Source organism: Rhipicephalus microplus, unplaced genomic scaffold, assembly GCF_043290135.1.
Source record: "Rhipicephalus microplus isolate Deutch F79 unplaced genomic scaffold, USDA_Rmic scaffold_21, whole genome shotgun sequence".
Classification (NCBI taxonomy): domain Eukaryota; kingdom Metazoa; phylum Arthropoda; class Arachnida; order Ixodida; family Ixodidae; genus Rhipicephalus; species Rhipicephalus microplus.
The window spans coordinates 8221618-8247310 of record NW_027464594.1 but is presented as its reverse complement, the minus strand read 5'-3'; the positions used below and the strand labels follow the sequence as shown (position 1 = coordinate 8247310).

The following is a 25693-nucleotide window of genomic DNA, read 5'->3' as shown; positions in this document are numbered from 1 at the left end:
TAGATTCAAAACTTGTGGGAACGTTCCTGCTGGGCAGGCACCATCCGCCATCTCACAAGAGGTGATAAACACAAGTCTCACTCCTCCGGCGTCTCGAATGCCCAAGGATAGGCACAACTCTTTCGAGCGCATAAAAAAAAACATCGAATTACATTGCTTCCGAAAGGCCCTGTAACCTAAGGCATAGACTTCAAGTTCGTAAATTCCTGTATTCCCGAAACAACCTATGCTATAATGAGGTTCCAAATTGAGAACTCCTAGCTCCAGGGGAAGGAGGGGAATATGGTGTGCTTTCTACACAGGGAAACGCTTCGCTATTCTGACAGTGCAACTTTCAAGCAAGTATTCGGTGCATCAAAAAATTATGGAGCTATTTGCATAACTTTCCGCCACCTGGCTGGCCTCGGCGAAATAATTTCTGCATATTACTTAGATTTATTTATTCACGTCCACAGTGCCGTATATTAGTCTCTGATTATCTCAGCTGATAAATTGAATGGTTTGATACGGCCCTGGTTCGAAGTATTGGTAGGCCAAAAATGTGGAAATGCGAAATTCTACAAGCGTATGATGTCATCAAGTGTCAGAGAATTATTATAGATACTGTGGTTTAAAGCCGGCTATTCATTACAAAAGGCCCAGACGTTGCTGCGCGTGTTCACTTACCCCACGTAGTGGGTGCATAACAAGCTTGAAAACTTCTTACAAGCACAATTGGTCACAATAGGCCTGCTTAGCATTACACAGAATGCAGTAACTTGCGAAAAATTCACTGAAACGAACAATTTTAAACTTCTCAATTACATAGTAGATATCTAGAATAAAAATTTATCGAGTAACTTTATACACTAAAAACTACGCTACATATGTGGTCAAAGTACGCACTATAGGGACCAGACATCACTAACGCGTTAAACCCTTAAGGAGGGACGCGCCCTTTGAAAACCGAAAAATCGCGAAAAAGTCGATTTTTTGAAAACCACATACTCGGGCAGTATGACTCATAAACTGCTCTACTGTAAATATCAATGTCTAATTCATCGCGAAAGTACGTCAAATAAATTTTATAACATTCCGCGGCATCCGGCAAGCGGCGAGCGAGCTCCAAAAATACCCCAACTACACGCCCTCGCCATTTCCCAACCGCTCGGCCGATCGCCGCCATCTTGATGTTGTTTTGCTCGTGGATTCTTGCGGTTTTTTTTTCGCCACCCGCGGCAGTGGCGGTGGCGCTCCGAGGCAGGAGTCGCTCACGATTGGGGGGCTCGCGGAAGCTTTCGAATGTCCCGCTGCCTGGATGCGAAGCCGCGATTGGACAAAACGCGTGCCTCTCGAGGGAATGGGGGAACGCGCGGCTCCTATTGGCTGCTGCGCGCGAAGACGTAGCTGCTTCTCCGGCATGCGCCGGCTCGTCGTCTGCACCGGCGCTTGCAATGCCGGCGTTCTTTCTGTGCCCCGTTTGCTATCATTCCGATCGGTCGTCACACGTGCTTCTCTATCTTTCACCGTCTTCACGAGACGATCTTCTACCGTCTTCACGAGACGATCTTCTACCGTCTTTACGAGACGATCACTACCGTCCTCACGAGAGGATCACTACCGTCCTCACGAGACGATCTTCCGCCGTGTTCACGGGACGCGGATTGCTGCGCTGGCGGTCACGATGGGCATTTCGAAGTTCAAGACTCGGCACGCGTTCGGTTCAAGAAAGCGTCAGCTGAAGCTCGTACGCATGGTGAAGCTCACCTGCACGCCCACGCGCGGCGACAGTTGCACCGATGCTTCCGCTTCATCTTTTCAAGACGAGTGCGTCGACGCTTCTAGCGACGAGACTTCTACACCATCGGCACAAGGATCCGTCGTGACGAGTGAGGCTGGTGTTTCGTGCTCAAGTGCGCCTGGTGTGTCGCGCTCGCCAACCGCATTGATTCCGGCCCCCGAACAGTGAGACCGCGTCGTCGACTGTGCACATCCAAACACGTTTTCGGACGTGCGAGGAGTTGGCGACGGCGGAGAGAGAACGTGCTGCTGTGACACGAAAGCTTGACGCTATGCCAGCGACCGAGAGGAAGTTTCAAGCGATGATGCCTGAACCCGAAGCTGCCATCGCTACGACCGAAGGCGAGAGATATTTCCTCGTGCAAGGGGATGACCTTAGCGACATGCTGTCCAAGACCCCGTGCCCGCGCTGCCTCGCGACCGGGATGAAAGTTCAAGGAGGCACCCAGCTTGGACTTGCCACGAAGCTTGAGCTGGTATGTCCACATTGTGGAATAGTTTCAAGTTCGTGGAGCTCTGCTCGTCAGAACGAGTCAAGGGCCTCCGACGTGAATATAAGAGCCATTACGGCCATGAAACAAATAGGGAAGGGACAGACAGCCCTCAACGACTTTTGGGCAACTATGAATGTTTCCCACCGTGGCCTGCACCACAAAACTTTCCAGAGGCACCTGAAGCAATTCAGAGAACCACAGCAACAGACCCTGGATAAATTCTATGAAGAATCAGCTTCTGCTGTGAAAAAGGTGTACAAGGAGATGGACCCATCTTTCTGCAAGGACATTACAGTGAACTATGATGGCACGTGGCATAAGCGCGGACATACATCTCACATTGGAGTTGGTGCAATCATCGAGTATCACACAGGCCTCATCTTGGATGCTGTAGTTTTATCGAATCAGTGTCTCGGCTGCCAGGTAGGACCGAAGCCTGAAGACGAGGGCTATGCAAGCTGGTTGAAGCACCATGTGTGCCAAAAAAACACTGATGCCAAGTCTGGGAGGATGGAGGTTGAAGCAGCTGTAACTCTGTTCTCATGTTCACTGTCCAAGCATAACCTCCGGTATACAACCATTGTATCTGATGGGGACAGCGCCACATTCTCTGCCCTTCAACAAGACAATGTTTATGGGCTAGTCCCTATTGTGAAAGAAGAATGCTTGAACCATGTCCGGAAGAGGATGGGCACAGCCCTACGTAATCTTGTGCAGAAAAGCGAACAGGCTCTGGGAGAGAAGGGCAGATTGACAAAAGCCCTTATTGATAAACTCACAGACTATTATGGCTGGGCACTGCGGAACAATTCAAACAATGTGGCTGCAAATGCAGCGTGCAGTGATGGCGTCATATTATCACGTCACCTCAACTGACGAGGATCCTCACCATGACTTGTGCCCGGAAGGTGCAGACTCGTGGTGCCGTCATAATGCCTGCAAGGGGAATGGCGTGCCACCTCCAAAGCACAAATACAATCTTCCGGGCTACGTTGCAGAAGCGCTGCTGCCAGTCTACCAGCGCCTTTCGCAGGCTTCTCTACTGCAATGCTGTCTGGGAGCAAAGACGCAAAATGCATCGGAGTCGTTCCATTCTGTCCTATGGTCCTTGATGCCCAAGGAGCAACATGCATCATTGATTGCTGTGTGAGACAGCACTGCATGACGCAGTTTTGCGGTATAATGCCGGCTGCTACAGGGCCACCCAAAAGTTGTCGTCATCAGTGGGACTCACACCTGGCCACCTAACCATTCAACAAGCTGCAGAGAAATGATTGATATGTAGGGTTTAACGTCCCAAAACCACCATTTGATAATGAGAGACGCCGTAGTGGAGGGCTCCGGAAATTTTGACCACCTGGGGTTCTTTCATGTGCACCCAAATCTGAGTACACGGGAAGCTGCAGAGAAAGACTTTCTGCGTCTGAGAAAGGCTCAGAAATGGATGAATGAGAAGCAGGAAAAGTGGCAAAGAAAAAGAGAGCCTAAGGACACATCTAGCTACTCTGCAGGGTCATTTTAGACCATAATAAATGTTTGAAACTTTCGAAGTCAATTTTCTCAGAATGACTTTTTTGGCCAGTGAGGCTGCTTAGTCAGGTGATCTCTCTGGAACTGCTGGTTTGATTTCTATCAGGTTTTTTTTATTATGCACCTTAATAAACTGCCCAGGGCAAGACAAGCCCGCTTTTTCAATTTATTGTGTCTGTAATTTGTAATAATTAACTAAAACTTCATTGATGAGAGCCAAATTGTGAACACTAAATTCAGTGCTCTCCTAACATTTTTTGGCAACGAAATTTAAAAAAAGGGCTCTGTCTTGCCCTAAAGCACCTATCCAGGAATCATCATAGTGAATTTCACAGTGCTAGCACATTTTTCAAATTCTCCAGACCCTGACTAAGGGACCCATGTGGACTACCCTGATAAATGGCTGTAACTTGGGAACCAGTGAACATAACTGCATGAAACTTTGTGGTTATTCAAATGGCTTTGCTATTAGTGTACCCTGAAAATTTCATTAGCATATCTCAACAAACAAAAAAGTTGCCCTTCGAAGGTAGCCTCCCCCCTTAAAGGCGAAGCTTGTGGCAAACCAGTTTTCATAGCGAAAAATGTTATGAGGTTAAAAGAATGGTCACGTGCACCGTAGTTGTCCGCCGCCGCGAGCAGTGTGGGTAACCACTATAACGCAAAAAAAGGTAAAAAAATGACTAAGTAAAAATTGACAAATCCCGGGTAAAGTGGGAATCAATGATATGCGATGCACGAATTAGGAAGGTCGACATGTCACACCAAAACCAGCCCAACGCTACGTGGCGAATGCAAACTATGCTGTACCCGACTTCCATATCACGACCATCATGCTTGCGCCTGGCATTTCTGTTTGTCGTCCATTCAGCCACGCAACGCCAAATTCTGCATATGTGGAGCTATATAAACGGTCGCATTGCAAGCACGATATGAGCGTAGCACATAGTCATGTTTTACATGACACGTATGATTATTATGTTTGGACGTGTTATCTGCCTTCGTCGTCCATGGCGCCAGCTGTCGGAATCCTTCTGTGACGTATAAAACTACATCAAGTGGTATCAGCTGTGTGAAGTGTTCGTTAACTCTTGTGATTCAGGCTGCTCTGCCGCGGCTGTTCTCGCTTCGCATGTGTCGGTTGCGTTTGTATAATCTGCGGAGCGATCTAGGGCATTCTACAAAAAAACAAAAACAAATTCAGCGAGGCAACGTACGATCACTGCCACGCTGTGCGCTTTCAACGGAGCGCGTGCACATGGCGTCATAGACGCATAATGTGAAGAGGCACTCTGGTAAAAGGTGAGCTGTTGTGAAAATCTTCTGGTGATCAGTGAATCGAAGCATTCTCACATTGCGCGAACGTTTGTGTTCACAGAGGCAAGCCATATGGCGTGTACCTGTCTCTTCCTTTTGCGCGGAAAGTGCACGGACGCTAGGTAACATTTTCACTGTTGTTGACTGCCGCGCAGGATTCACGGCAACACCTACCTCTACTTGGTTTTCAGAGCGAGATCAAGTGGGCGAAGGGGTATGGACGCATCGGCATTGGTCAAGTTCACTTTACCTTTTTCATAAGGGTGTCTATCACTGTTTTGCCACAATAACATAACTCGTCACAACCATGTTTCACGTGGTCTGCTTGTTTCATCAGAGTTATTAGTGAACAGTTAGTTGTGACATATTTCAATAAGCGGAAGTTCACCCGCATATGTTTTGTCTCCCTAATCCTCGCCTTCACTGCGCACGCTTCTCTGCGCGGGTTGCATTAACTGATGTGATGCGATGCACAAGCGTTGCAATAATACCTGCTCGCATCGTTTGCTCGACTAATAATTACAATTATTGTACCTTGTTTTCAGTGGCTCGTCTGGTCTCTGGCATAAACCGATTTGTTTAACAGCAGCTCAGTACTCCCGAATGTGCAAGAAACGTCCGAATATGCTAAGAAAAAAGGATGCATCTAGACCAAACATTCTTCCCCCTTGCCCCCCCTGAGCTGCAGACAACTGGGAAACGCCTGTCGGCCTGGCATCAATGAACTTCGCAGATTCTTATGTGTACATTCCCGGAAAGTTCCACGTCATACTCACCAAATATCAACATCAATGAAGTACACAACATATTTTCGCGAAAGTACTTCCCGCAGACGCGATCATCAGTTTTAGTTGTTTCCAAGGAGGTATAAAAAAAATTGCTGAACTGAAAGCTCCCGCAAAGCTTTGCCAGCCGTAGTGAAGCGAAACTTTGCCCTTCAGATAAGTCGGAAACATGATATCTTCTGGGGGTGCCCATCTAGACATCAAGTGGCTTTCTATTGTTAGACTAAAAACTACTTTAGTTATAAATTAAAAGATAATTGTGTCCGAAAGAGTAATGAGCAGAGACTAGTATCAGTGACAAAATCTCGAATAAAATTTGCCTTGGGTTCGATGCTTACTAAAGAAAACCAGTAACACAAGGACGCATTTTGAGCCCCATGTGACCCGAAGAGGTTGCCACGCTAAACTCGTTGGGCGTGCCATAAACACACCCCCCCCCCCTCCCCCGAACGGCAATAGCAAATCATGCCCCTAGAAAAATCCGCCATCTTACGATTGGCACGGCCTAACTAGTGGACAAGAATTTACACTCGGGCAATTGTTTTAAGCCTCCTTGATTGTTTCCTCATTCTCGGCTTTATCGAACCTACAGCCAGCTGCTTCTTCTTTTGGCGTACGCACGAAAATTCAAACCAGGGCGAGACGTCATCATACGTTCATCATTATACGTTCATTTAACAATACCAGGGCCGAATGAATGGTCGCTGTGAATCGGCACTTTGGGAATCTTTTTTCTGCCTGGGACAAATAAAGGCAACAAATTCCTATGCCTACAAATCCGTGAAGTACACCGTTATACATACCGAACATTGAATCTTCAATTTTAGACGCGACATCTTTGCGGATACATGGACGCCCAAAGAAAAATGGCTGCTCAGTGAGCTGCACAGCAAAGGACAAATGCTGTGTTATTTTGCCAACTTCAATTTTATCAGTCAAGTGTATTGTCGCCGCAACGTTTTGGAAGGGCTCATTCACAATAAGGCTCACTCAATTGCACCCGGCACTGCGGCAGCCAGCCCACAAAAAACCTGGAGGTTAGAAAATGAACCGACTCAAGGTTGAAGCAAGTGCGCTTCACTGACGATGGCATATGTCAGTCACGTCATGTTTACCACGTCACAGCGACAGCAGCGCTGGCCTCTGCAGCGGTCGCCCTCACTGCCAATATGTGATGCCAGCGAAACGGCCGCAAGCGCATGATAACCCCGACATAGAGCCATGTTCTTACTTGACGCGCATGCAAAAATTATCATGTTGGCGCCTGGCATTTGTGTTCGTCGTCAATTCACGCCACGTAACACCAAACTTGAAATATGTGAAGTCAGCGAAACGAACGCGAGCGCATCCGATGCGCGGCACGCAGTCATGTTCCCACATTACACGCAGGTCATGATTATGTCCGCAACAGCCACACACCCCCGTCACCCATCCACGCCCCACAATACCGAATTCGATACATGTGAAGCCAGCCAAACGACCGCGAGCGCACCATGAGCGCGGCCCGCAGCCACGTTCCCACATGACACGCATGTCATGATTATCATGTTTGCATGAGTCACACCTTCGTCATCCATTCAGGACGGGCATTATAAAATTTAGTATTATATGCAAAGCTATAGCGTAACGACCGCAAGCGCACCAACAGTGCGGCGTGTAGTAATGACTTACACGAGATGCATGTCATGACTTCCACGTGAGGGCCTGTCACATTTTTGCCATGCAATTTTGTCATACCATACCAGTTTCGCAATATATCATGTGAACGAAACCACCACAAGAGAAGCAAGACCATGACAAACTCAAGACACCCATGACATACATACGACCTCCATGTCGTGAATAGTGTATTTCCCTTGCAGTATAGTCAAATTATGTCATGCCAATTCTCGTACAAATCCCTCCGTCCAACTGGCAAGAAGAGCTAAACGTTGCAAGCGACTAGATACACAGATACGGTCAATGTGCCCGAAGTTTCCTGAGAAATGCTTCGCATGAAACCACCATTGGCTCAATATAAAGATCCGGGTCCCTTGCGTGCCACCCCAGTATTCTACAACTGAGTCATGACATTTCTGGAAACCCTGTTGTAAACAGTCTTAGACAGCCTTGTTGGCGGGAAACGAATCATGGTTATGTAATAAAGTGTCTTAGAAAAGCAGAAAACAACAAGGCGTCACACAAAGTGAATTGTTTTACGATTGAGCAATCAAAAGCTCCAGCCTGCCATTACGAAAGCTTCAGGCATAATTCTTCTTCGCCGTCAGCCAGGGCATCGAAAAATTGCACATACTGTCTTCCAAGTGGGCAACACGTAGACACCACAATTTTCTCAAGACCAACGAAGGATACCATAGTAAATACCTCTCTACTACACAAAAAATGATGTATAATGGCCTAGCAGGTACCCTGCCGGTGTGCTTGTAACAGTCGCTCAAAGTGTTTAAAAAAGGGTCTGGAAGGCCAGTCTCAGTTTAGTGTTCCCTTCGCCGCCGTCAGAGATTGAACGACGTAGTGAATCGTGTACGGGTGGGCTTGATAGACGGGGAGCCACTATTCACAGCATTTTTGTCGAATTAAGCCTAGCACCTTTCGTTGCGGCTGTAGCTTATTGACAACCTTACTTTTGGTACCACCATCAGCAAGAGAAAAGGAGCGACTTGCCATCATCTGACAAGCATTAAGTTTAACCCCTGCCTTCACAGCAAGCCTTTCATAGTTGTGAGATTGCTACGCCTTGAGTTGGTTAGCTAACTTGAATGCCCTTCATGTCACCTCACACGGGTGAGCCTAAGAATTCAGGCATTCGACATTACCGTCATGTACCAGTCCGGACTGAAGCACTTCGATGCCAAGTGCCTAAATAGTGGTCTCGCGGCCCAGTGCTGCTGGGCGACGAAGATCACGACTCTTTCTGAGGTACTGCTGACTGGCCGAGTTGGTGCACGATAAAATTGATATGTGGGGTTTAACGTCCCAAAACCACCATATGATTATGAGAGACGCCGTAGTGGAGGGCTCCGGAAATTTGGGCCACCTGGGGTTCTTTAACGAGCACCCAAATCTGAGCACACGGGCCTACAGCACTTCCGCCTCCATCGGAAATGCAGCCGCCGCAGCCGGAATTTGATCCTGCGACCTGCGGGTCAGCAGCCCTTAGCCACTACCTTACCTTAGTAAGGTAGTGGCTAAGCCACTAGACCACTGCGGCGGGGCACATGATAAATTGATATGGCTTTAGCGTAGCCCAGTTTGAGCGGGAAGAAAAGGTACTATACAGTCAAGAAGAGAACATAAGCGCCACCGACTTCACTGAGTGACATCGAGCCAACCCGGTATTGATGAAGCTAGTGAAACATATGGAGGGCAGAAACCACCGTCCACTCAAATTCACGCAGGCGAGAAATGGAGTCAATTTTTTGAAATGAAATGTGCTGTGTAAAGAACATCTCTCCCGCCCGAGCTAGCTACTTATCGTTGCGTACGACAAAACGAACAATTATGAAGGCCCTGCACAACAAACCAACATCTGGTCATGCCGGCTTTTCCCGCACAATCGTACAGATACAAGGAAAGTACTACACCTGCCATGCTTCACCGCCGATGACTATCGTTACGCGATATGCCGCAACTGTCAGCGAAGCAAGACGCCGCAAACAAGGCCAGCGAGATTTATGCAGCACATCGAACCAACTTGGTGGTAGTTCTATCAAATGGATATGAACTTACCATGGCCATCGCGGACGTCGACTTTAGGACAGAAATACATCATCGCAGCTACCGACTATACCTCACCCGCGGCGCCGATAAAAGGGGTTTGCTCAAAGACAGCGTCGCCGAAGTAGCAATGTTTTTCGTTGAGGACATTGTTCTTCACGTCGCCCCTCAGGTTCTCTTTATGCAGGCAGAGGCGCGGCTTTGAGTGAGATTACCTCGGGCGATATTGAGGTTCACCGCCTACCACCCACAAATCTATGGCTTCGTTGAGCATCTGGACAAGACAATCGCCGGCATGCTCACAATGTAAGTTGACGTCGAGCAAAAGACGTGCGATGCAATACCTCCATGCGCGATTTCGCATACAACTTGACCGTTCGATAAAAAACGCAAAAACGCCACGTCTGTCTGCTGGAGGAAGCTGGTCATGACGCTCGACTCCATGTAACCCAACGTCACTGACAAAGAAAACCCCGACGTGACTGTAGCGCTTCAGTCTGCTGCAGAAGCACGACAACTCACCCGCCTACGCATCAAGATTCAGCAGAAGACAGGCAGCCACCATTAAAACTTTCCACGATGTTTCGTGGAATACCAGCCTGGCACCCGATTTAAAGGGTGTAGACGTTTATATACCAGCATGGTCTTAGAGAAAAACTTCAGTGGTACTTTCGTTCATACATGTTGTTTTGACTTCAGAGCGCTCTTAAAGGAGATGTGTTCCTGGGCGGCATCAAGAACACTCATAATCTTTCCTGGTCACTCATTTGATTCCTGGTCACTCATTCAATAAACTAAGAGCTACTATACTGGAATCAGGTTTCTCTTCACACTATGATCGAAAAATGCGCGAGTCATTTCTGATACACAAGTTCAACGCGATCTTATCCGGTATAAATGAAAACCCAGGCAAACTGACGTTTCTTTCGGCGCAGAACTAAGTTCTAGTTTCATCACAGTCTGTTCATAATCACTGCACACGCAGATTTTCACTACACCTTTTCCATGCAGTGAATTTCTTAACTGTGTTACCGATTCTGTTTGCGCCCCCTGAAATTCTTAGTAACGCATTTTGTTCCATGCGAACGTTTTCTGCTATACTTTTTTGTTTTTTTTGTGCGTGTGATTTGCTGTATGGGTTTTATAGCTTTATTTTTGTTTGTAGATATTACTGTACTTTTCAAACTGCTATTTATGTGATCTACTTGGTGTAAACACCACTCATGCATTCTCATAATCTTTCTTTGACATTGCTTTGACATTCTCTGCTCACCGTTCATTACTCACCACGTCACAGTAGATAGTGCATGATAGTGATGGTTCACGAGTCAGGGGCCCTTGATATAACATTCCTACTTAAGAAAAGCGCATTTTTGTATCGTGTTTTCCCTGATGAAGGCTGGTCCCCGGCTGAAACGTAGGAAAAATAAAAAGTTTTCGTTTTGCTCGTCCTCCACTTTTTGGCATTTTCCCACTGGATACAAGGACACCTTTTTCATTTCATACGCCTAAGGATCCCGAACGGACGGCAACGAAAACTACATTGTGAAAGTTCCCAAAGACGGCGGTTTCAACTGCCGTAAGGGACTCCCAAACAAAGTACCTTTACCAGCACTTCGACCCTGCTCGAGAAGGCAGTCCCGCCTTCGTCACACAGTGTGGCGCCAGCATTAAGGACGTGCGTGCGTTATGGGACTTCGTGCCACCGTCAACAACGACCCTTATCCTCAGCGTCGGGAATAATGACCTCACCCGCAACACCGGTCGTGTGGCGTTTGACAAATACAGACACCTGCTGATCTTCATTGCTTCGCAACGCCCCGAAATACACCGGATACATGCAAGCTGTGGCAACCGCAACACAGCGACTATACAACAGTGCAACCGAGAGGCATGTGAATTTAACCACCGCCTGAGAGATGTTTTGTGCCACTCTCGTCTTGTATTTTTTCTACAGTACATTTATTTTTTCTACAGTACATTTACAGTATTTTTTCTCAGTACATTTAACTGCTTTTTACGTCAGTATGTTGGGAAGTATCCTGCAAGTTTTTGTGGCTTGAAAAGCAACACAAGTCAAGGTGATGGGGCCTTATCAGTGAAAGCAGGGTGTACTAAAACAGAGGGAGCACCGAGAACCGCCGCAGCACCAACAAAAAGAAGTTCCAATACGGTCAATCCGCTTGTCGCACTGTGGTCAGTAGTCTGCAGTGTGTTGTCGCTTCAACAGTTGCTCTGCTGAAGTGGTTCGGGAGTAGAATGCCCGCTTCCTACTCAAATGGCTCGGGCTCGAATCGAAGTTGTAGATGGTGAATTGTAGATGGTGAGGGTTGTAACAACATACGCAGTGCTCGCCTTCCTTTCTATGTTGGGGCTTTCCGATAAGATTGCCCTGCTTAATGCGCTATCTCGTTTTCATTCCTTCCCACCTCCCATTGAAAAAAGTACCGAGTTGAACTTTTAGATTTGGTTCACAGTGATAGCTGGGCTGGCCCTTTAGGCATCAAAAAGACCAAAAGCAAAATACTGAATGACTGCCCCGCCGCGGTAATCTAGTGGCTAAGGTACTGAGCTGCTGACCCGCAGGTCGCAAGATAGAATGCCGGCTGCGACGGCTGCATTTCCAGTGGAGGCAGAAATGCTGTAGGCCTGTGTGCTCAGGTTTGGTTGCACGTAGTTTTGGGACGTTAAACCCCACATATCAATCAAATATACAAAGGGAGATACAGTTCTGGCTTGCTTGCCACTTACCTCAGTATGTATGAGATGAAAATGAGGGAAGTTTTCATTTGATCGGTTGAAAAAGCCTAAGTCTTCGGTGCGGGCGCTTTAAGGCGGTACGATCAATTAATAAGAGAAAAGCTCTATGCATGCCAGTTTAATTTTCTTCAGAAGCGTTGGCGGCCACCAACCACGGAGCCCAATGAGGGGACGCTACAAGTTTGCAGATGCTAAAACCTGCAGACGCCAGCCGTACAAGGCTACTATAACCCAATGCGCCTAGACCAAGGTAGGCTATTTGCACAGGGTTAACCCTAGCCGCCAGGGAGTTTGGAAGTAAACAGGAGAGAGTATAAGACAGGATAGATAAAATGTGAGAGATAAAGACGAAGATATAGGGAGAGAGAGAGAGATAGGAAAAGGCGACTGCCGATTTCCCATGTTTTATTGGTGTTTCTTTATTGTTTCGTCGTATCACTATTCTTTGGGCCTTCACTACATTCTGGTCTTGCCAGCCTTCCAATAGTTCACTTTCCAGATAATCCAAGAAGGTCGTCATCGGAAATGACACCCTCAACTGTGTTCAAGGATCTGTGGAAGCCTATAGAAACTGGGACATCCCCAAATGCTACTAGTATAGATAGGTTGTCGTATTGGAGCTTGTCGCGAACCTCCAAAAGGAGGTCGCCACTTCCCAACTTGGTTACATGATACTCTGGGCCGATTGCTTCAGTGAGTGTTTTTGAGACAAGAAAAAGTGAGATTGCTCGGACTGTTTTGTTTTCTTTCTGACTATGCACAACATGAACCTTGGGGAAAGACTGCTTTGGTTTTGATGAAAAGAACTGTTCTTCGGTGCGCCACCTTTTGAGGCAGCGATCAGGGAGAGGAGGGACAAGACAGATTGTGTTAAGTTCGGCGGCGATGATGGCCACCCACCACCGAGCTGAACAATGATGATGATGATTGATGTTTTGTGGCGCAAGGGCCATTTCACAACCAAAGAGCGCCAGTTCATCTTATTAGGATATGGACAATGATTGTGATTAGCGGCTGTATAAGGGCCATAAAATTCCTCGCGGTAAGGCGGGTAAAAACATACAAGTAATAAAATCATGACCATGCCGTGAAAGGTGTGTGGGGTGTGAATACATCACAAAAGTCGGTGATAATAAAAAACGATGGTGGACATGTATGGCATTAGCACAAGTGCCTCACTCGTTGATACCCTTGCGTCCAAGGGCTGTGAGGCAAGTGCTTTGTTGAGTGTAGCCACCGTAGTGAAAACCTCTCTGGAGAGGTCGTGCTACAGAATGCCCGGTATATGATATGAAAACTATGAATTTCTTTTAAAAACGCTAACAATGATTAATGACTAAAAAGTGGTTCCCTACCGACGAACATTGCAGGGTGTAAAGGTATCTGTTGTCGGTAGGGTAATGGAAAGTGTTGTTTTCTTAGAGTTTGTAACTGTTTGCACTGAATTAAAATGTGAAGAACTGTTAGTGCTTCATCACATCTGTCACACAATGGTGGATCACCACAGGACAAAAGATATGTGTGTGTAGTGTATGTGTGTCCTATCCTGAGCCTCGTTAGTATTACCTCTGTATGACGTGATTTCGATACTGGCGGCCAATGGCTACGGTGTGGCTTAATAATGTGTAGTTTGTTTTCTATCCCACTTGCTCTGCCAGTAGTTCCTGAGCATTCGCTTGAGAGACGACTTCAGATCAAGGGCCGGGATTGATATAGGTGTAGTGGCAGTGCTTTCGTGGACGGATGCAGCGAGCTGATCCGCACTCACGTTGCCTTGGATCTCATGGTGCCCTGGCACCCAGCACACTACAACATGTTGTTTGAGTGTGTAGAGTGTGCATTAAATGGAGTAAAGTGAGACGAGGACCGGGTTTTTTTTTTGTTTTTAAGACTGTGCAGAGCCCTTACCACACTGGGGGAGTCCGTATAAATTACTGCTTTTTGTATTTGTAATTGTTTGATGTGTTTAGCTGCCACAAGTATCGCGAAAGCTTCCGCTGTGAAGATACTTGTGCCTGGATATAGAGGGCCAGCATCTTAAAAGGATGGGCCGACAGCAGCGTAGGACACACAGTAGTTAGACTTGGAGGCATCTGTAAAGAACTCAGGACATGTGTATTTGTGTTGAAGTTCCAGGAAGTATGTTCGGATATGGTCAGTAGGCGCATGTTTTGTAACTTCTAGGAAAGACACATCGCAGTCTATACTCTGCCACTGCCACGGTGGCGGGTATGCTACAGGAGCCATTAAACTGTGTTCAAGTGACACTCCAGTTTCCTCAGCTAGATCCTTCAGGCGAACTGAGAAGGGCTGCCTCATCGAAGGCTTGTTTTGAAACAGAATGGAGCTTGACAAATCATTAATAGTAGAGTATGAGGGGCGCTTCTTGTCTGCTTTCACCTTAAGAAAATATACAAAAGACATGTAAGTTCTCTGCAGATGAAGCGACCACTCATTTGACTTAAAGTAAAGGCTTTCTACGGGGCTGGTGCCAAAAACGCCCATAGAAAGGTTGCGAAAAGCACCCAAAACTGCGTTCGTAACTCCTGACGGCTTGTACGAGTTCAACATGATGCCGTTCGGCCTTTCCAATGCCCCGACCACATTCGAGCGTCTTATGGACAACATACTTCGAGGTCTCAAGTGACATACGTGCCTTTGCTATCTGGACGACGTTATGATTTTTTCAAAAGACTTTGATACCCATCTCCAGCTCCTCGCAAGTGTTCTGGAATGCCTCACACAGGCTGGGCTACAACTAAATTTGATGAAATGTCACTTCGCCGCACGGAAGCCCGCAATCTTAGGGCATGTTGTCAGCAAGGACGGCGTTCTAACAGACCCAGACAAGCTCCGCGCCGTCACAGAGTTTCCTAAGCCATCCACACTCGAAGAACTCCGGAGCTTTATAGGACTATGCTCGTATTTTCGACGATTTATTCGTAATTTCGCATCTATAATGATCCCTTTAACACATCTACTTGCTGACAGCCAAGGTATCTCGGCAAGGTCGTCCACCTGTGACGACGCATTTGCGAAATTACGTCATCTTCTGACATCGCCACCGATTCTCCGTCACTTCGACCCAGACGCCCCTACCGAAATCCACACGGACGCTAGTGGAGTCGGCCTTGGGGCTATCCTTGCGCAGGGGAAGTCTGGCTTCGATGAGTGCGTCGTTTCTTACGCGAGTCACACTCTGACCAGAGCTGAAGTAATTATTCGGTCACGGAGAAAGCATGTCTAGGCATCGTTTGGGCAATCCCTAAATTTAGACCTTACATATATGGTCGGACATTTGATGTCGTAACTGACCATCACGCCCTCTGCTGGTTGTCGTTTCTAAAAGACCCATCTGGTCGCCTGGCTCGTTGGACATTACGACTCCAAGATTACGACATCCGCGTCATCTAGAGGTCAGGGCGCAGACATTCAGACGCCGACGCTCTCTCTCTATCTCCGCTTCCCCATGACTGTGCAAATGCATCTGTTTTTACCTACAATTCTGCCTCCCTCACCACACGCTGACATGCTATCCAAGCAGCGTCAAGACCATTGGATAGTGCATTTAATGAAGTTCCTATCGAAGCCATCACCGAGTACCGCCAGTCGCTCGCTGCGGCGCACAGCTCGCCATTTCCATTTCACCATGCGCGATGGACTACTTTACCGCCGCAATTACCTCAGTGAAGGTCGCAAGTGATTGTTGGTGATTCCTCACCATCTACGTGCTGATACTTGCGCCTCGTTTCATGCGGACCCCCAATGCGGCCACGCTGGTGTAATAAAGACGTATGCACGCCTCCGGCTGCGGTACTACTGGCGTGGAATGTACCAATTTTTCGGCCAATACGTGCGTTCATGCTCAAAATGTCAACACCGAAAAAGTTCACCGCATGCCGTCACTAGACCGCTCCAGCCGTTGCCCTGCCCATCCCGACCTTTTGATCGCATCGGAATTGACTTATACGGCCCACTTCCATACACACCCGACAGGAATCGCTGGCTGGTTGTCGCTATTGATCATTTGACCCGGTATGCTGAAACTGCCGCGCTGCAAGAGGCTACATCACGTGAAGTCGGCTCATTTATTCTTCCCAAACTTGTTCTTCACCACGGCGCTCCTCGCGAGTTACTCAGCGACCGTGGACGCACGTTCCTCTCAGAAGCCGTACAAGACCTCATGCGTGAATGCAATGTTGTTCATCGAACGACCAGTGCGTACCATCCCCAAACCAATGGCATAACTGAACGCTTCAATCGCACATTAGGCGACATGCTGTCCATGTATGTATCTGCTGACCACACCTACTGGGACCGCATACTACCATTTGTCACCTATGTGTACAACAGCGCCACTCAGTCCAAGACTGGATTTTCTCCCTTCTTTCTTCTATAGGCCGTGAACCCTCCTCATTTATGGATACTATTCTGTTGTAACGCCCGGATACTTCAGAGTCTGCAACTCACAGAAGTCGCCACCTATGCGGAAGAATGCAGGCAGCTAGCACGTTCGTTAACTACTCAAGACCAAGCACACCAAAAGGACCGCCATGACGCCAACCTGCATCCCCAGTCATATTCGCCTGGAACATTGGTGTGGCTTCAAGTTGCCTCCTCAGCTACAGGCCTTTCTTCAAAGCTGCTGCCTAAGTGTGAAGGCGCCTATCGCATCCTGCGTCAAGCATCCCCGGTAAACTATATTGTCGAGCCCTACAGTCATCCACAGACCGCCACCGTCGCGGCCGTGAGACTGTTCACGTCGACCGACTGAAGCCGCACTATGACCCACCAGTTGTACCTGTGCCTTAGGTCGCCAGGATGGCTCCTTTTCCGCGGGGGAGTGATTTGTAGAATGGATAGGGTGGATTTAGCAGTGCCTGCAAAAGCCGAGGAAGAGGACCGTGGTTCGTGCTCATGACAGCTCCGATTTGGATCGCTGAGCGCTTGACCTGTGTTCGTTTTTAATAAACGCGTTGAGGACTCAATGCTCAACGCGTATTATCAGTTTTTCTTGTATGTGTAATGCTTTCCTCGATGATACCTTAGCACATGCACAAACATTTTCTTGCTTTGCATGTAGCAGTTACAGTGCTTGCAACACGCACTGTTAGTGTGAGCGAAATCAAGTAAGCTGGCAGGATTCTTGAATAATTTGTTCATTCATTCATTAGAGCACATGAGAAGGAGTATGTGTTCCATGATGTCCATGGCCTGTGCTATCTTGCAAGTGACATCAAACATCTTGGACCTCTGAATTCATGGAGTGCATTCTGTTTTGAAAATTTCATGTCGGTATTGAAAAAGCTGGTAAGAAAGCGAGGAAACCCTCTTAAGCAGCTGTGTAACAGGCTCTCCGAGCAGGAACACGATGTAGAGGTCTGGGATAGTTCTGAAAGCAAACACTTCTTCAAAACAGGGCATGACACTGGACTGCTAATTGCCACATGCAGAAGCCCACAGTGTAAAAAAACCATATTGGCTAATGGGATAATATTGTCCTTGCTGCGGATTGCAGAAAGAGCTGCTGCAGACTTAGTGATGGTTCTATTGTTATTGTAAAGAACTTTGCCCATTATAGGTCTGGTGCATTAGGTATCATTGGGAGGTATCACCTGCACCTGAGTGAGCTGTATTGGATGCCATAATCATCGGCAATGCTTGGAATTTTCGTGGCATCACAGCTACTTACTAGCTAGCAGTCGTGGCCATTTTAGAGTATAAGGCAGAAATGTATGGGAACTGCCTTGAAAAAAACAGTGTTGTTTTCCTTCTATTACAGGCATTAGCACAGACCCGGATTACGAGGCCTTTTTTGTATTTCTCAGCAGTTGCAAATATACAATTTAATAAATTACTTTCTTTCCCTATGGTGTAGCATACATAATTGTTGAATTTTCTAATCAAGGCGGAGCTATGGACATTATTCATAAAAACTGGCTGAGTGGTGACAGCCAGTGCATGTGGCCACCCGAAATTAGCCATTTAAGCAGTTTCTAAAATCAGGGCGCTGGATCCCTCACCTGTACAGTTGTGGAGCTTGGTGGGTTCCACATAAAACTACACACCTTTCAGATGAATCATGTCACTGGACGACAAGAAGATAGACGAAAACCAGTCCCTACCTCTACAGATTGCCCAAGCTTACTGGGATCAGAGTGTGCCACAGGCTATGGATATGAATTGCGGAGATCCGCCATGTCTGGACCAGATAGTGAGCCAGACAATCGCTAAAATACCCAGCGATATCACACCATGGAGTTGGGTGGACCCGCTCTCACCTTTTCTTTTGACATGGACAACCGGAGAGAAACAACAGGCCAAAAAACACACATCTTGGCTTGGAGCATGCCCGATACGCAACGTGCGGATCGACCACCATATTAGAGCTGGAGTGGTCGATGTGGATGTGACAGAAAGATACCGAGCGATAGCCGAGGTGTTGAGCAAGCCAATTGGCGACTTCCAGGCCAACAAATTTTTCGGGTTTCTGGCTATGCTGGACACCAAGGCTATTTCGCAGCTTGTCGAAGCGGTCAGAACATTGGCCAACTCCCAACATGACGAAGCTGCGTACCTTAGATGCATGTTGTTGAGTGAGGTCATGGTCGATGGAGCCAAAATGATGAGGATGACACACGTGGCCTCACGGTTTGCACTCGACACATACATAACAAAAGTGGAAAGTCGTATAGGTGCGTATGGCGACCAGGCGGCCAACGGGTCAGTCGCGGCTGTCGACCTGTGGTACTTCGCAGCGCGGGTGAGAAGGAAAGCAACGTACCAGGGGAGGTGCAGATTCGGCATAGACACCTGGGGCAGCCAGACGGCTGTGGTCCCTGTCCAGATGAAGTACAGCGGCTCTCGTGCAGTGTTACCTTACATGCTGAGTTTTGTCACCACAACATACTGGACCCAGAGAGTAGGTTACAACGTAACCGTGAAGGAGATGGGGGTTGCTAGCCCCCGTGTTTTCCAAGTTGACTGCTTGTCCAGAGCTGGGCAAGCACTCGTCGGTGGGCCAGAGGATGTGTTGCTGGTGGTGATAGAAGACGTTGAGGTGCACCCGGGCGACAGTGTCAAGACATGACCTGACCCATAGACAAGATCTTGGGTAAATGATGCTTCACCATCAAACATAGCACCTCCAGAGACATTGCCGCACCGCCATTAAAGAGGCGTGTCATCAAGAGATCTCACATCTCAGTCGCACAGGATTCGGTCATAGAGAGCTCCAAAGCGCTCAGCTACCTAATCCAGTATCCCCACACAAAAACAGTGTGGGTAATGACACTAACCATCTTGTGCCAAACTGGATTTGCGTCTAGCCCCACATGATTCAAACCCTACTGCATTAGCCAGACAATCAGCAATACATGTGACAACATTTAAAGTGCTCATGGCGAACGTCCAGAACACGCCCGGGCTAGAGAGACTCAGGTCCAAACCAGTGACGATCTCTTCAGCACTGACTACCACCTTGAAGCTCCGGCCGCTACTGGTATTGTAGCGCACGCCTTCTGGTCCATATACGGGAGGAGTGTCAACACCCTCGATGACGCAGGCCTTGTTGACCTCAGGTGGGAGAGGCAGTCCTGCCAAGACATGATCTGTCTTATGGTCTCGAGAGCAAAAAGCGGCACAGGCAATACTGTGTCTGCTGATATGGAGCGCGCCACCATCGATAAGCGCTTTAGCAACAACTCGTGTAACACCAGCAACCAGCTGTTGTGCACTGTTATGCACCTGAAATTCAGATGCAAACAATTTGGTGTTGCTGCGCTGCCATTCCCACACTCTGACCATGTTAGCCATACCAGCGCAAGCTAGCACGATACTTCAATATAAGAAGCTCCACAGACCCTCCTCCCACAGACGACCACCAACGCCATAGATGACTTCGCTCAACGAGTTGCCGGCATGGTGCGTGCAGCTCTGGCATATACCATCAAGACAATGAACGACATCCTGTCTTGGCTTAGCCAGATACCGAATGCTTCTCTCCGAGACAATAGTTCCGGAGATGGCAATGACTTGGGCTTTTGCATTGAATGAGCACGAGGAGACAGAAAGGCTGGATCACGTCGTAAGAGTGGACAAGAGGGGCATGCTGATCACAGAGCACGAACCGCCGAACCCATCTGGTTGGGTGGTGACTGGTCGCTCTACGATGCAGCCAAAGCCGCCATAGGTGACTATCGACACACTAGGTGGGGCGACACACCATGTTGATGACCAAGCGACCAAGATTAAGCTGTAAGACACCATCAAGGCCGCAGCTCGCAGTGCCAAAAGCAGAGTCGTTCAATGGCTCAACTCCGGAGCAGGCCTTGCAACAGAGGAGCAAAAGTGCGACGAAGAAGAAGGCGTTTTCACTGAGACATGTGCCGCCGTCGTGACCACCACGCTCTTTGTCGTCACCCTCTTTGCTTTCATCCTGGGTAGAAGGATTACCGGCAGAGTAACACACCTGAATACCCGTTTAGAATGATGGTGACTGGCTGGCACAGCTTGCTATGGCAATACCGCCTATGCCCATCGGCGTAAAAAACTAAAAAAAGGTACGGGACAGAGCTTACTACCTAGAGGTTGGCTTAATCCAGACAGTACGTTCTTAGATACTTGCACCAAAGCCAGGACATCAGATGTTATTCACATGCCGCCACCACTCAACGGGTATAAAATGGCGGCATGTCTACCGCGGGGTGCGGCAAGGGCATTGAAACCCCCAAAAGGCAAATAGGTCTAGGTTGTGCTAATGACAACCTGAGCAGTTTTTGAGTACAATGAAATTGTTTAGTTTAACTTTTAATGCTATCCGCAGGCTGGGTATTTCATTGTTTTTGTTTTGTGGGCTGCCACGAACACGACAGAAGAGTTTCCTTGGAAATGACAACTTGCTTCGCCCCATTCACTGCAACTAAAGTGACATATTCCATGAGAGCCGCGATAATTAGGTGGAAGCAGCACTGCTGATAAAAACGCTTATGAAGAAAGTAGTTTGACGGAGTCTGAGGTCAGAAAAGTCATAACAGGCTTGAAGGTGACATACGCGAAGAAGCGTCATATGTGGAAGAAAGCATAATTTCAGTAGCCAGTCAGTGGCTTCTAAAATGACTTGCTTTTGCTTCCCTACGAGCCTCACACAGCAAAGCAGCTGGCAGACTTATTTGTGTCAAGAACGATGCTGACACAAGTCATTGAAGAAACAAACAAGTACTACCTGCAAAAAAATGCAACTGCACTGGGCAGGACAATTGAAGAATAAACTTCTGTGCTTGGAATGTCTTTCCGCATGAGCCTCGTGGATATGCACAGTGCGCATGTGTACTAAAAGCAGGGAAGAAGGTTAGAGCTTGCAGCATTAAGTTATGTCTTGGAACTGATTCGAGAGAATAACTAGCCGCTTGCACTTCGTCGACAACAATGCTGCAACAGAGGAAACGATAGAATAAAAATGCTGCAAGGTCTGCCTGTGGCTCTCAAAACTGTACGAAAACACGTTGAAAATTCTACTGGAAACGAAGTTTTGTATTGATGAGATTCTTATTCTTTTCCACGGAAAGGTCACTAATCCAGAAGTACCTTCCGAACAAGCCTAAATGCAAGTGCTGTCTCAAACTTTGGGTCCAGGCAGAAGAGCCAGGGCTTTGCTACAACTTCGACGTGTATCCAGCCTCTAGCAATAGTTTCTACGAATATCAAGGCGGATATGAGCTTTATCGGCGAGAGTAGTCATCAAGCTCTGCTCAAGCCTCCCTGACCGACAAAAAAATCTGAGCACTGGTGAGAACTCTTTCCGAGTCCTCTGGTAAGCGAGCTGATACACAGGATAATCTTGTACATTGCCACTGTGTGAGAGAATGGATTACAATGAGCAAGAAAGACACGAAAAAAAAAAAAGCTTGTAGCCCACTGGACCACTCTGTGCCATGTGGTCAGAAAAACATGAATGCCGTGAAATGGTTTGACAATAGGCCAGGGACATTCATCTTCAATTGTGCGGGCGTTGACCCAATATTACAACTGTGAAAAATACGAGAAAGAAAATTCATTCATCTTCATGAAATGAATGATGAGGAGCGGGCAAAGCTAGACCTTAAAGCCTATAATGTCTATGCTTAAGCTGCCGACTAGTATAAAGGGCGGACAGATGGATGAACAGAAGCATGGACAGGTGCACAGATGGATGGATATCATATTGTGCTGTCATATACTTTATTGATGTACTTATAAAGTCAGTTTTTCATAGATTTTTTTTTCGTTTTTTTTGTTGTGCAGGTATTTGGCTTCAGTTTTGTGGAGTGTGAGGAATGCAGACATCATCAAGGCTAGGCCTTAAGGAGCTTCGCACTAAAAGCCATGTGTGCCCTGCTACTGCTTCAATACACAATATGTCAATGGGTGGTGCTGACCTCTGAGACAAGATGTGCTAAAGCTATCACTTTTCAATGTAGGTAACATGATGGTAAAAGTAAATATTCTGGCACACCATCAAAATGGCCACAGCAAATGCACAGTTTCTGTTTAAACGTCATGCACAATGGCAAGGTGATAGTACAACTCCTCTGGGTAGCTTTCTGTTAGACGGTAGCCATAGCGCGAAAACAGAACGAGGACAAAGGGACAAGAAGGAGACGAGTGTCTCTTTCTTGTCCCTTTGTCGTCGTTCTGTTCTCGTGCTATAACTACCGTCAAGTCATACCAACTAGCCCAAACCACCACACATTTAAGTTACGTTTCTGTTAGAGCCTGTGGCGGCATTGGTGCTTTACAGAAAGTGCGCACCTGGATGACCGTCCAAGAAATATTTCGTATAGGTCACGGTGGTCCTCAGTGCAGTACCACGAGATGTCCAAAACGATGGAACACAGCAAGAGCCATTTTGTAATGAGTGCAGAACAAGACACAACTATCAACATTCTTCAAGTGATGGAAATATCAACGTGCAATTGGAAACTGTTGGCGAAAATGAAGCTTAATTGAAGTGCCTGTGCAATTGCAGACAACTCGAAAGTGAACGACAGCAATCCAGGAGACCCGAGGACTGAGGAATTGCTGCCCGCCGTCTCTTTCTTCGATAACAATGCGGATAGTGACAGTGCAGCACTAACGTCTGTGAACTGCACAACCAAGGAGATCTTAAATAGTGCTCATGACGTCTCCAAGACACAAATAATGAGAACTCGATGTCATGGAACACCGAAGAAAATGAGTTCATATCGCACACAGATGTTTTAATGCACAAGAATCAGCTCTGCCCTTTTATTGGTCAGTGCAACGATGTGTCCGATGAAGTATTGCATGAAGTGGAAGGAGCCAAGACGTACCTAACCGGCCATTTGTGCTGCAAGCGTCAGAAGAAATCCAGAGTTTTTCAAATGAACTTTTCAGGTCACTATAAAGTTTTAGTTTTTTGTGAGTGTGTTTCCTTGTCTGCACACATAGCAACTTACAAGGTGTGTCATGTTATGAAGTTTGCTATAAAATTTGCTATAAAATAGCAAATTTTTCATTACGGTATTTCAATATAATAATCAAATCATGGCGGTCTCACTGAATTAATTAAATTGAGATTAGACTATCTCCTACAAGTTCCAGCTTTACAAGGAAAAGAAAACAAAAGCCAGATGATGTAACTTTAAGTGAACACGTTGTCCTGACACTGACAAGATAGCATTGTGCCTCTTGGTCAGCAGGTATTTCTTGCTCATTTTTTCAGCTCCACAAAATTATTGTCAAGCACTTCGGGGAAAAAAACCTTCATTGTGAAAGCTTTTCCTTCATCAAAGGGAATCAACGTCAAGCAGTCGAAGAAAGTAACAAGCTGGAGAGAGGCTCCCACATTTAGAAGAGAAAGGCAGAGGCGGTCACCTATCTATGGACACACTCAAATGTACACATCATATTGCACAATTACGACCCAGAACACCGCGTGCAGGTGCAGTAAACACAACGAAATGGCAAGAAAGAAGCTATTTCAGTGCCCCTCTGATGTGAAAGACAACAACAAATGGACGGAAGGAGTCAATAATTTCGACCAGAAAAGAAATACCTATCCCGCAGCAACCATCAGAGTGCGCATGGAGCCATGTATTTTACTTTACATTGGAAGGTGTGATAGTGAATGATTTTATTTAAATGAATTTCATAGAGCCTGTGGTGTATCTGCGGTACTGCGCGATACTCGGTCGCCAACTGCTCGCACAGAGCACTCGCTAAATATTAAACGTTAAAGCTCACTGAAAAAAAAAAAAGAAGGGGGGGGGGGGGGATAGTCTAGCCATGAGTAAGGTGTTCAACGAGCTGAGCTTAGCCGGAAATGGCTGCCATCTAAAGTTCATTGGCAAATGACTGAGGTGCCGGTGGTGCTCCAAACAGATTAACGAAGTTCACAGCAAATACATTTGCATAATGTGCAATGTGTCTCTTTGTATAGCGTGTTTCGACCTGTTTCACTGTCCGCCATGTCATGCTGAAAGTGGATGGTGGGATGCAACCTGTGCCACTCATCTCTTTTTATAAATGGCGATTTTTTAATGGTTTTACTTTTCACTTTGATGATCAACAGAAATTCATTCATTAAAATATTGCCTAAAGTTTTCTCGTGTCCAACAAGGGTTAAGACAGTTGGGTGGGCAGTGAAAACAGAAGTTCATGAGCATCAAACAAGGCCCTGAGTTATCCCATCCTAGATTGGATATATGTGGCCATGTTTCAACCCTCATGAAGGAGAAGAAAAGTGGGAAAGCACACGAATGTATATATACCGTATAAACGCGTGTAAGGGCCGCACCCGTGTACGGGCCGCACCCCGTTTTTATGACGCACATATTCGAAAAAAAAAAATATATGCGCGTAAGGGCCGCACCCACGCTTTCATTAACCCACACGTATTCAAAATGCGCGCGTCCATGTGAGCTTTTGAACGTCGTCAATAGATGGCGCGAAAAAACGCAACCGTCATCATCACTATCAAAGTTTACAGCGGTTTACAGGTGCGTCACTAGTATATTTTGTTTAACTTTCTTCGTGCTAAGGTGTTCATAAAGTTTGCTAAATATTTCAACTATTTGATTAGTGTTCATACGTTCGTTACCTAAAGGTTAAACCGGGATTTTATCCTTCGTGCCTCGCACTACTATACAAATGCGCTCTCGATATTGGCATCAGCATCACCAACTTGTGCAGTTCAGCCGGCCATTTGTAGGAGTTGTGCACGCCGTATTGTCTCTCGTGCTTGTCTTCTGCCGAGCGTTCACGTTGTAGCACGATGGGCAAGCACCTGAATAGCTACACGGCTGGCTACAA

General features: G+C 47.0%; 1 protein-coding gene across 5 annotated transcripts in view; it reads right to left on the bottom strand.

The window, feature by feature from the left end:
• Nucleotides 1-25693, bottom strand: part of LOC142785328 (uncharacterized) — a 147256-nt gene that overhangs the window by 62099 nt on the left and 59464 nt on the right. The window lies entirely within an intron of this gene.